The 9,031-nt window shown below is 39.7% G+C and overlaps 1 pseudogene; it reads left to right on the top strand.

Moving 5' to 3' along the window:
* The first annotated feature begins 396 nt into the window (after positions 1–396).
* LOC115999380 lies at positions 397–8,137 on the top strand (annotated as a pseudogene).
* The last annotated feature ends 894 nt before the right edge of the window (positions 8,138–9,031 follow it).

Below are 9,031 nucleotides of genomic sequence, written 5' to 3'. Positions count from 1 at the left end.
TGGCCATCTTTGTGACTGCTTCTATTTTTTCTTTTAAGATCTCAATCTCGTCATGGGCCGGTGGGAGGTAATCACAAGGATTGGAATAGGTAAAATTCAAAATGGAGGGTGGTGTTTCATAGCGGTGTGAAGCCTTGTTTTCTTCATGAATTTGTGATGGAGGTGGGTAGTAGGTGTTTGGGTAGGAATTGGGGAATGAATAGGGCTTGTGAGTGTAGCTTGGGTCAATGTTTTTCATCATTTGGACAAGCTTATTCTCAACACTTTGAAATAAATCTTTAAAGCTCAACGAGTCCTCTTGAAGTATATGGGATTGTAAAGGGAGTTCTTCTTGATAAGGTGAAGGTGGGTGTGCATATAGTGGTGGATGATGGCTATCCATATACGAGGTAGAATATGGGTATGGAGGTGGTAAGTAGTGGTGTGAAGATGGATAAGGATTTAGAGGTGGGTAGTGATATGGTGGTGGAGGGTAAGCATAGGTAGAATGGGGGCACTAGGGATATGGTTGGGGTGGAGTATATTTCAATTGATTTCCCTCATGGTGTTGGTAACTATGGGGATTCATATAGGCACTCATTGGCAAGCTTTCAAGTGATTTCCAACAAAAATTTCCTGCACAAAGCTTAACCAAACAACAAACCTTTGCAACTAGTAGTAGTTGCAAGTGAGCAACAAGATATGCAAGACAAATAAGCTCACTTCTCCAAATCAAGTAACAAAAATAGGAAAACAAACAAGCAAAAAGAAAGATATTCAAGAAATCTTAACAATCAACTTCCTAAATGTCAAACACAATTCATAAACCGTTTGCAATCCCCGGCAACAACGCCATTTTGATACTGTTGTTTTGGGTGAGTGAATAAAGGTGGTAAAACGAGGAAAAGTTCCCCGAGTGTCGTGTTCTCAAGGATAGCAAATTGGAATCTAACTATGCATTGGCATTTAGGATGTTAAAAGGAAAGAGTTATAAGAATCACAAGAAAACAAAAGAACCATAAAGACAAGGGGAAGCAATGGTAAACAAGAGTAAACAATTAAAAGGAACGGGGATTGGAAGTCATAACTAGCTATTGCGATTGATCCTACTACGGGGATTATAGACAACGTGATTCGGACTCAAACTAGGGAGTTCTTGGCACCATCACCGAGTGGCGCCATACTCGGACTCCCAAGTCCTCATTGGGTTGGGGCATTTCATCAACGCGTGGATGTGCACGTGGACACGTACTGGAATTTGTCCATGGTTGCTCTACGCGTGGATTGCACTTCCTAGCCATCCCGGGACTTCTTTTCTGCTCTGATTGCTCATTATGCCCGTATATCTTGCTGAGTGGTTCCTGGGACCTATAAAACATTTTAAAAACATAAAAGAGGTAGCTCTGCACGTGATCAACTTATTAGAGCACAAAATACAATAGATTAGTCAGAAAAGGATACTAAATCTCTATTAAACCACCCCGATATAGACCTATATACTTAGTCATCTTGGGAGCTTATTACTTGGCCGTTGCACTACAGTATCTCACTATAACTCGGCCTGACATGTCTTATGCGGTCAATCGGTTGTGCCAGTTTATGCACTCCCCGACTGAGGAACATTGGGGCCTCTTGAAGCGTGTTCTCTGCTATGTTAAAGGCACGCTAGCTTATGGGTTAGAGTTGACGAAGTCTAGATCCTGTGACGTCTATGACTTCTCGTACTCAGACTGGTTAGGCTGCTCGCAAGACCGCAACTCTACGAGTGACTATGCTGTCTTTCTTGGATCAAACTTGATCTCCTGGGTATCACGCAAATAACGGACAGTTGCGCGCTCTTCGACAGAAGCTGAGTATAAGGGTCTTGTAGATGCTACGGCTGAGGTCACTTGGGTTGTTTCACTTCTTCGTGAGCTAGGGCTACACTCTGGCGCACTTTCCACTCTCTAGTGTGACAATCTCGGGGCCACATATCTAGCCGCCAATCCGGTCTTTCACGCCATAACTAAGCATGTGGAGATTGATTTTCACTTTGTTCAGGACAAGGTGGCGTCTGGTGAAAATCAGCTGGCAGACATCTTCACAAAACCACTCCCGACCGCTAGATTTGCAAGCTTACGAGACAAGCTCAATGTTGTCGCCCTCCAACCTTGCGTTTGAGGGGTTGTGTTAGTATAGTTAGATTGTTGCCTAGTCTTGTGTGTAGACTTAACTGTTATCCTCTTTTATAGGGTTTAGTTAGGTTACTCAGATATATTGAAAGTCTGTAATATCTTTTGGGTTGTTGATTGAATACACAATTCACTGTTCATTCTCCTTTACCCTTTGCGCTGGTTTTCCTTACCCATTTCAATCCAGATTGAGACCTAAATCTTTCTTCCTACCATTTCCATCGCCAGATTTCAAAATTCAACCCACCATGAATCTAAGAAAGTGGCTCTGGGAGCTAATTTTTGGCGCGTTGAAAGACAAGGCGTCCCTGATCAAAGCCTCGTTCACGACGAAACGAGCCATTTCATCGGTCCGCATCACCGTCATACGCGCCACCACCCACAGTTCTGCATCTTCACCGCATGGCCGCCATTCTCGACCTTGGGGACCGATCGCTCCCGGTGATATGCGCCTACATCGGTACCATCACGGACCGCCTCCACCGCACCCACAACCCTTTCGTCGCCCTCAAGTGCCTCTACGTTCTCCATAGCCTCATAGTCAAAGACTCCCTCCCCTTTAAGGATCATCTCTCCTTCTACCCATCGCCGATGGCCACAACTCCCTAAACCTCTCTGATTTCGCTGCGAACTCCGGCGGGGAATCGCGAGAGTTATCGTCGTGGGTGAGATGGTACACTGGTGTTCTGGAATAGGTATCATGATGTTCAAGATTCTGGGCAACTCTTCCGTTTCTTTTCCGTCAAGAAAATTGATAAACTTTGATAAAATAACCGCTATTGCCAAAGATTCCAAGTTATGTCGTCAATATCCCGTTAAGGATATTTGATGGGAATATTTACACTGGCGGAGGATATTTGTAGAGCGCCAAAATCTTTACACTGGCGAAAAAACCAAAATAACCCCAAAGCATGAATCCAAGGAGAAGACAAAAGCATGAAAAGACCAAAAAACCATTGTCTTGGACGGCCACTTGATAGGAAATCTAACGGTGGACTAAAAGTGGCAAACGCTAAATAAGACTAGCCGCAATGTGAAAAAAATTAATGAGGTGGACTAAAATTTGCAATACCCCAATAATAGTAGGACCAAAAAAAAATTCACACTATTTTTTTTATTTCTCTATCGTCAGGCACACGACTTAAGCAATCTATGGAATTGTGGGAGGTTCGAGTATGACATCTGTTAGAGTTTCATTTGCATATGTGAGGCCTAGTCCTTTGGCCAAGGATATGTTCTAGAGTGATTGTAAAATCTACGCGAGTAATAATAGCGAACCCTGGATCATGATGGGGACTTTAATGACATTATTGACGAGAGTGAACAATGGGGTGATGCTACAGTCAACCTGAATCGATGTGCTAACTTTAGACATGAAGGTGAGCGTACTTTGCTTCGTAAAAAACTAGACCGTGTGTTCTGGAACTTGGACGCTCAATTACTTTTCCCAGAGGCTAAATCAACTATCCTCCCGAGGACTCACTTGGATCATCATCCGCTTAAATTTATTGGGGTGGCGGGTAGACCTCCCCGTAAAGAGAATAAACCCTTTCGTCTCGAGGGGGCTTGGCTGAGGCAGGAAGACTACAAGGTCCTTTGGAACAATATCTGGAATGAACCTAACTTAGATTTAGTTGGTACGATTGTCGAGGTGACAATTCAGAGTAAAGAGGGGAATAATAAGGTGTTTGGTAATATTTTCAAAAGAAAGGCTAGCCTTCAAGCTAGGATCCAGGGAATTCAAGAATTTGCCTATTTTCCTTCCTCGAGAGGTTTACAGGCATTGGAAAAGAAGTTAATTGCTGAATTGAGCTAAGTCTAAGAAGAAGAGGAACTTCTATGGTTCCAAAACTCTAGAAGGTTGTGGATTTAAGATGGGGATATGAACACTGCCTTTTACCATAAGTCCACTCTCATTAGATGAAATCGGGCTAGAATATGAATGCGTAAAATCAATGGTGAGTGGAATTCTGATTTCAAGGCCATCTCAGATAATGTGTCTAACTTCTTCATTGACTTGTTTAATAGGAGGAATTTGGAACATGATATTCTTGATCTCACGTATGATGGTCCCAAAATTAGCTAGAATCAAATGAAGTCTCTCTCTCGGATGGAGGGTCTTGATGAAGTGAGGAACACGGTGATGGAAATGAAGAAGTTTGGGAGCCTAAGCTTGGATGGGGATTTAAGCGGTGTTTTACCAAACCTTTTGGGAAGGGGTGAAAGCTCGAATCACCTCTTTTGTCAACAAGGCTTTAACTATAGGAAGGGTCCCTCTTAAGCTCCTTGAGGTCTTCATTACCCTTATACCCAAAAAGCAAAATCCGGAATCATCAGCGGACTTTAGACTAATCACCCTTCTCAATGTCAGCTTCAAAATCATCTCGAAGGTCATTGTAAACAGGATGGGGCCGATCATGAAAAAGCTCATCGGTCCTTTCAAAAACAAATTTCTCCCAGGAAGGTCCACAATGGATAATATCATCTTTACCTAGGAAATATCCACTCGATGCGTCATAAAAAAGGGAAGAAGGGCACTATGGCCATCAAAGTTGATCTTCACAAAGCTTATGACAGTATCAATTGGGACTTTCTAGAGTCAACTCTCGAGGACTTTGGCTTCCCATCGCAAATAATTAATTTGTTCATGTTCTCCCTTAGGGAAAGCTCCATCTCCTTACTCTGGAACGGGGAGAAGCTTGCCCTATTTCGTCCTGGTTGTGGCCTTTACCAGGGTGATCATCTAGCTCCTTATCTCTTCATCCTGGTCATGGAAAAGCTTTCTTGGGAAATCTAGTCCGAGGTCAAGAGAAAAAATTGGAAACCCATTGTGGTTTCAAGAGGTGGGACTGGTGTCTCCCATTTATTTTTTTGCAGATGACTTAATGCTTTTTGCTGAAGCTTCTCAAGCCCAGGGTCGGGTCACATGGATTGTCTTGAAGAATTTTTGAGGAAATCAGGTTTGACCATTAACGTGAATAAATCTTGTATTTTTTGCAGTCCTAACACTAATGCAGGGACCAAAAGAGAGTTGAAGAGGACCATGGGTATTCCAGTCTCAGACAACTTGGGGAACTATCTAGGCGTCCCTATCCTTCAGCAGCGAGTTACGAAAACGACTTTTGGGTATATGATAGACGCCAAAAGTACCTAACTTATTGGGACTAATTAAGGAAGGTTATTGCCAAACAAATGCTTTAAAGGACTCAATCTATGTACTTTTACATCAATGTGCTAACAATTGTAAAAGTGCTTTGCGTGGTACGTTTTAAAGGATTTTTACAGGATTGAAGACTTAAATTAACTAAGGAAGATATGTACGACAAAAGAGGAACAAACCCGACCTTGGTGCAAGCAAAGACCAACCCGAAAACAGCAAAGGAAACGAAGACAAGGAATTCCCCGTCCACGCCCCCATTCACGCGTGTAGCATGCGTGGACGAATTCCAGTAGGCCTCCACGTATGCCTACACGCGTGTAGGCCACGTGAACCTGCACCAGAATCCTGCGCGAAGTTTTAGTATAAAAGGAATATTTCAGCTTGGAGAAAAGGGGATTTTTGATAATTTTTACTTCTCACTTTTAGAGTAAGGGTTAGATAGAATTGGGAGGAGGAATGAGAGGATTCTTGGAGATAAGATTCTTGGATTACCATTGCTTACAACTCATCTTGGTTATACTTTTCCTTTACTATTATTTGATTTCTCTTTGAATCTCTCTCTTGAATCTTTTCTTTTTTTTTTTTTAAAGTCCATTGCTTTTTCTATTGCTTTTGTAATTCCATCTTGATCTTTGAAAGCTATGATGTTGATGAGGCCTATAACGGGCTAGATTTTAGGATGAGGGCTAGGATGGATGGAGATTTTGTATTCATGATTTGAAATGTTTGAATGAGATTTGATTTCCTTTGATTTATTGAAATTGTGTGTATGTTATGGATGTTCTTGTTGGATCGAGGGCCCCGATCCCTTCAAGGGTCTAGGATCATCCTTTTGGCGAAAGGGGTGAGAGCCCACTGCTCACATCTCCCGCCCTCAATATGAGAAGATGAGGTTCGGAGGGATCTCGTAGGCAAAGTGTTTGATAAAATTCCCCAACCGACTGAGGATTGGGAGCTTGAGTGTGACGCCACTCAGGAATGTGTTCCGAGCTCCTTCAGTCAAATCATAAGGAAAATCAAATCTCTTCTGTATGAAATGAACCAAACTCCTGTAGATTCTAGCCCCATCCGTTCTTTCTTTTTAAGTAACTTCTTAGATTACCACATTCCATGCTCCTGACACTATGACCCTTTCCCATTACATCTCTATTTCCTTGCGTTGCCTAAACAACGATAGATAGAAAGCTTGTGCTCTCCAATTTGTCATCCTCGAGAGATCGACACTCGGGGAGTTTAGACTCTTCGTTTTACCACCTACATCACACACCTCACCACTAAGACTTACACAACCTCAAAATGGGGCCGTTGCCGGGGATGGCAAACGGTGTAGTTTAAAGTTTTACTATCTTGAATTGTTTTGACAACTTGTTTGATTTATTTTGTTTTGCTTTTGTTCTAATATTGCCTACACTTTCACACCTATCCACACACACCTTGAGCTAATTTGTGAAAGGAGCTACCTCTTGTGCACCGATTCTTTGTTTGAACATTTGATTATAGGTTCTCTATTACACGAACATGGATCCACCTCCACATGACAAAAGAGCCTACTACAGTCATCCATCCTATGGAAGAGATCCCTACTATCCACCACCATATCAACCGTATCCACCTCCACAATACTATCACCACTACCCTTTTTCTTACCCACCCCCTTTTCATTATTCCGTACTATAATACCCGGTTATTTTACTATATGGTTCATAATTATATGAATTTATTATTACATATTATGTGACCCAAAATTATTTTGAGAGTATTTTATTATATCATTTTAAAGATATTATAGTTTCTTAATTCATATTATCTTATGAATATTATATTGAGTAATATTTTTCCCAATCTGAGTAATCCTAATATATATCATATGTAGTATGTAAATATTCCCCATCATATATTTATAATTAAATTCCTAATCCTAATTATATTATCCCTCTACATATAAATACCGTTCCTGCGATAACCCTAATTCTATATATTTCTTTCCTCCTCTGTGTCGCCATTCCCTCTCTCTCCCAAACAAATAAAACCTAGTCTTCTCCCTATTCATCATCAATTAGTCTCAAACTAGCAGACAAGGATCATCAAGAATTTCTAGTGGGTGCAGTAGAGTTTTGGCTCTAGAGTAAGTATCACCAAATTATTACTTTTTCTTAATAAAAGTATTATTATTTATTCCTACGTGTTTATTTTGAATTGTATATGAATATATTTTGTGTGGTATATAGATTATGGTGATTTTATGATAATTAGAATGAAGGATTAAATTCATTGTAGCCACTGTTTGAGAAAATTATGACTGGGGCAGTTTGAAAATAAAATTCGTAAAAAATACTTTTTGAACTCCGATTGGCCTGAAATTTTATTTAGAAATCCTAGGCTTATGATATTTGATGTATATAAATTATTTTGTTAGAGATATGCTTCATTATTTCTATAAAAATTTGGTAAAGTTGTGGCAGTGTGCTGCCAGTTAAATTTTTGTGCAGCGCAGTGTTGGGAAAAATTTCAAGAAAAATACTTCTAGACCTTGGATTGACCTGAAAATTTTTGGGTATAATCTAGACTTGTTGTACTTATTATCTGGAAAATTTGGTGCTAAAATATGCTACCAATTTTCCACAGAAAATTCTACAATCCATGGAATAATTTCTGAAATTTCTGTCAGTTACTGTTTCTTGTGTCTTGTTGATTATTTGAGCCATGGAGAAGTTGTTTACTTGAGATTATATGCATATGTGTTGGTTACAGAGGTTGGAATGTTATTTTAATGAGAGACATGAATATTTTGAGAAAATGCATACATTTGTATATGAAATTCAAGTGAATGTTATTAGTAGTCTATGTTTTAGTTGGCTACAAAGCTTGTGATTGAATTTTGAAAATCTACCATCTTGGAGTGGCATATGAGAAATATTGTTATTATTAACTTTATAAAGATGAAGGATAAAATGCTTTGTTGGGTTGTGATGCCCTTAATGAATTTTAAGGTTTGTGTAGTATCCTGTGGTGAAATTCTGGATACTTGGGTTAAAACTCAGTTTGTTGTGGTGTGAGCAGTAGAAACATATCCTGTCTCACTAGGACTTTTAGTTTTGTTATTTTGAGGAGTGGTTAGCGGAGTCTACCACTAGGGTATTTACCCTGTTGAGTACTAGGACTAGTTACTACCCATTGGACTTGGAAACACATTGGGGGTGTGCACACTTAAGGTATTAGTTCTATTCCACTTAAATGGGATTTTTGTTTAGTGTTCAGTAGAGTGATTACTGTTCACTAGGGCTTATTAATTAAGACCCTACCCATAATTTGAGATTGAATGAGATTTTGTGTAGTGTTCAATAGAGAGATTATTGTTCACTAGGGCTTGATGAAACAAGACCCTGCCCATTATTTGAGATTGAATGGGATTTTGCGTAGTGTTCAATAGAGAGATTATTGTTCACTAGGGCTTGATGAAACAAGACCTTGCCCATTGTATTGAGATTGGTGTTCCTCCATGTTATGTACATGTATATATTAACAGTGATTTTGAAAGATATATTACTTTTGAAATGTTCCTAAAATTTCTATTATGAGAAATATTGATTTGGAAATGATGAATTATGAGTAATTTTGAGAAATTATTGGTTTTGAAATTCTTGAATATTTTTGGAGAATTGTGATTACTTAGAATATTGTGAGTATTGCTTATTTGCATCTTTATGTTCCAATAATTTTA

This window comes from Ipomoea triloba, chromosome 12, assembly GCF_003576645.1.
Source record: "Ipomoea triloba cultivar NCNSP0323 chromosome 12, ASM357664v1".
Classification (NCBI taxonomy): domain Eukaryota; kingdom Viridiplantae; phylum Streptophyta; class Magnoliopsida; order Solanales; family Convolvulaceae; genus Ipomoea; species Ipomoea triloba.
This window is presented reverse-complemented; position numbering and strand designations above follow the sequence as displayed.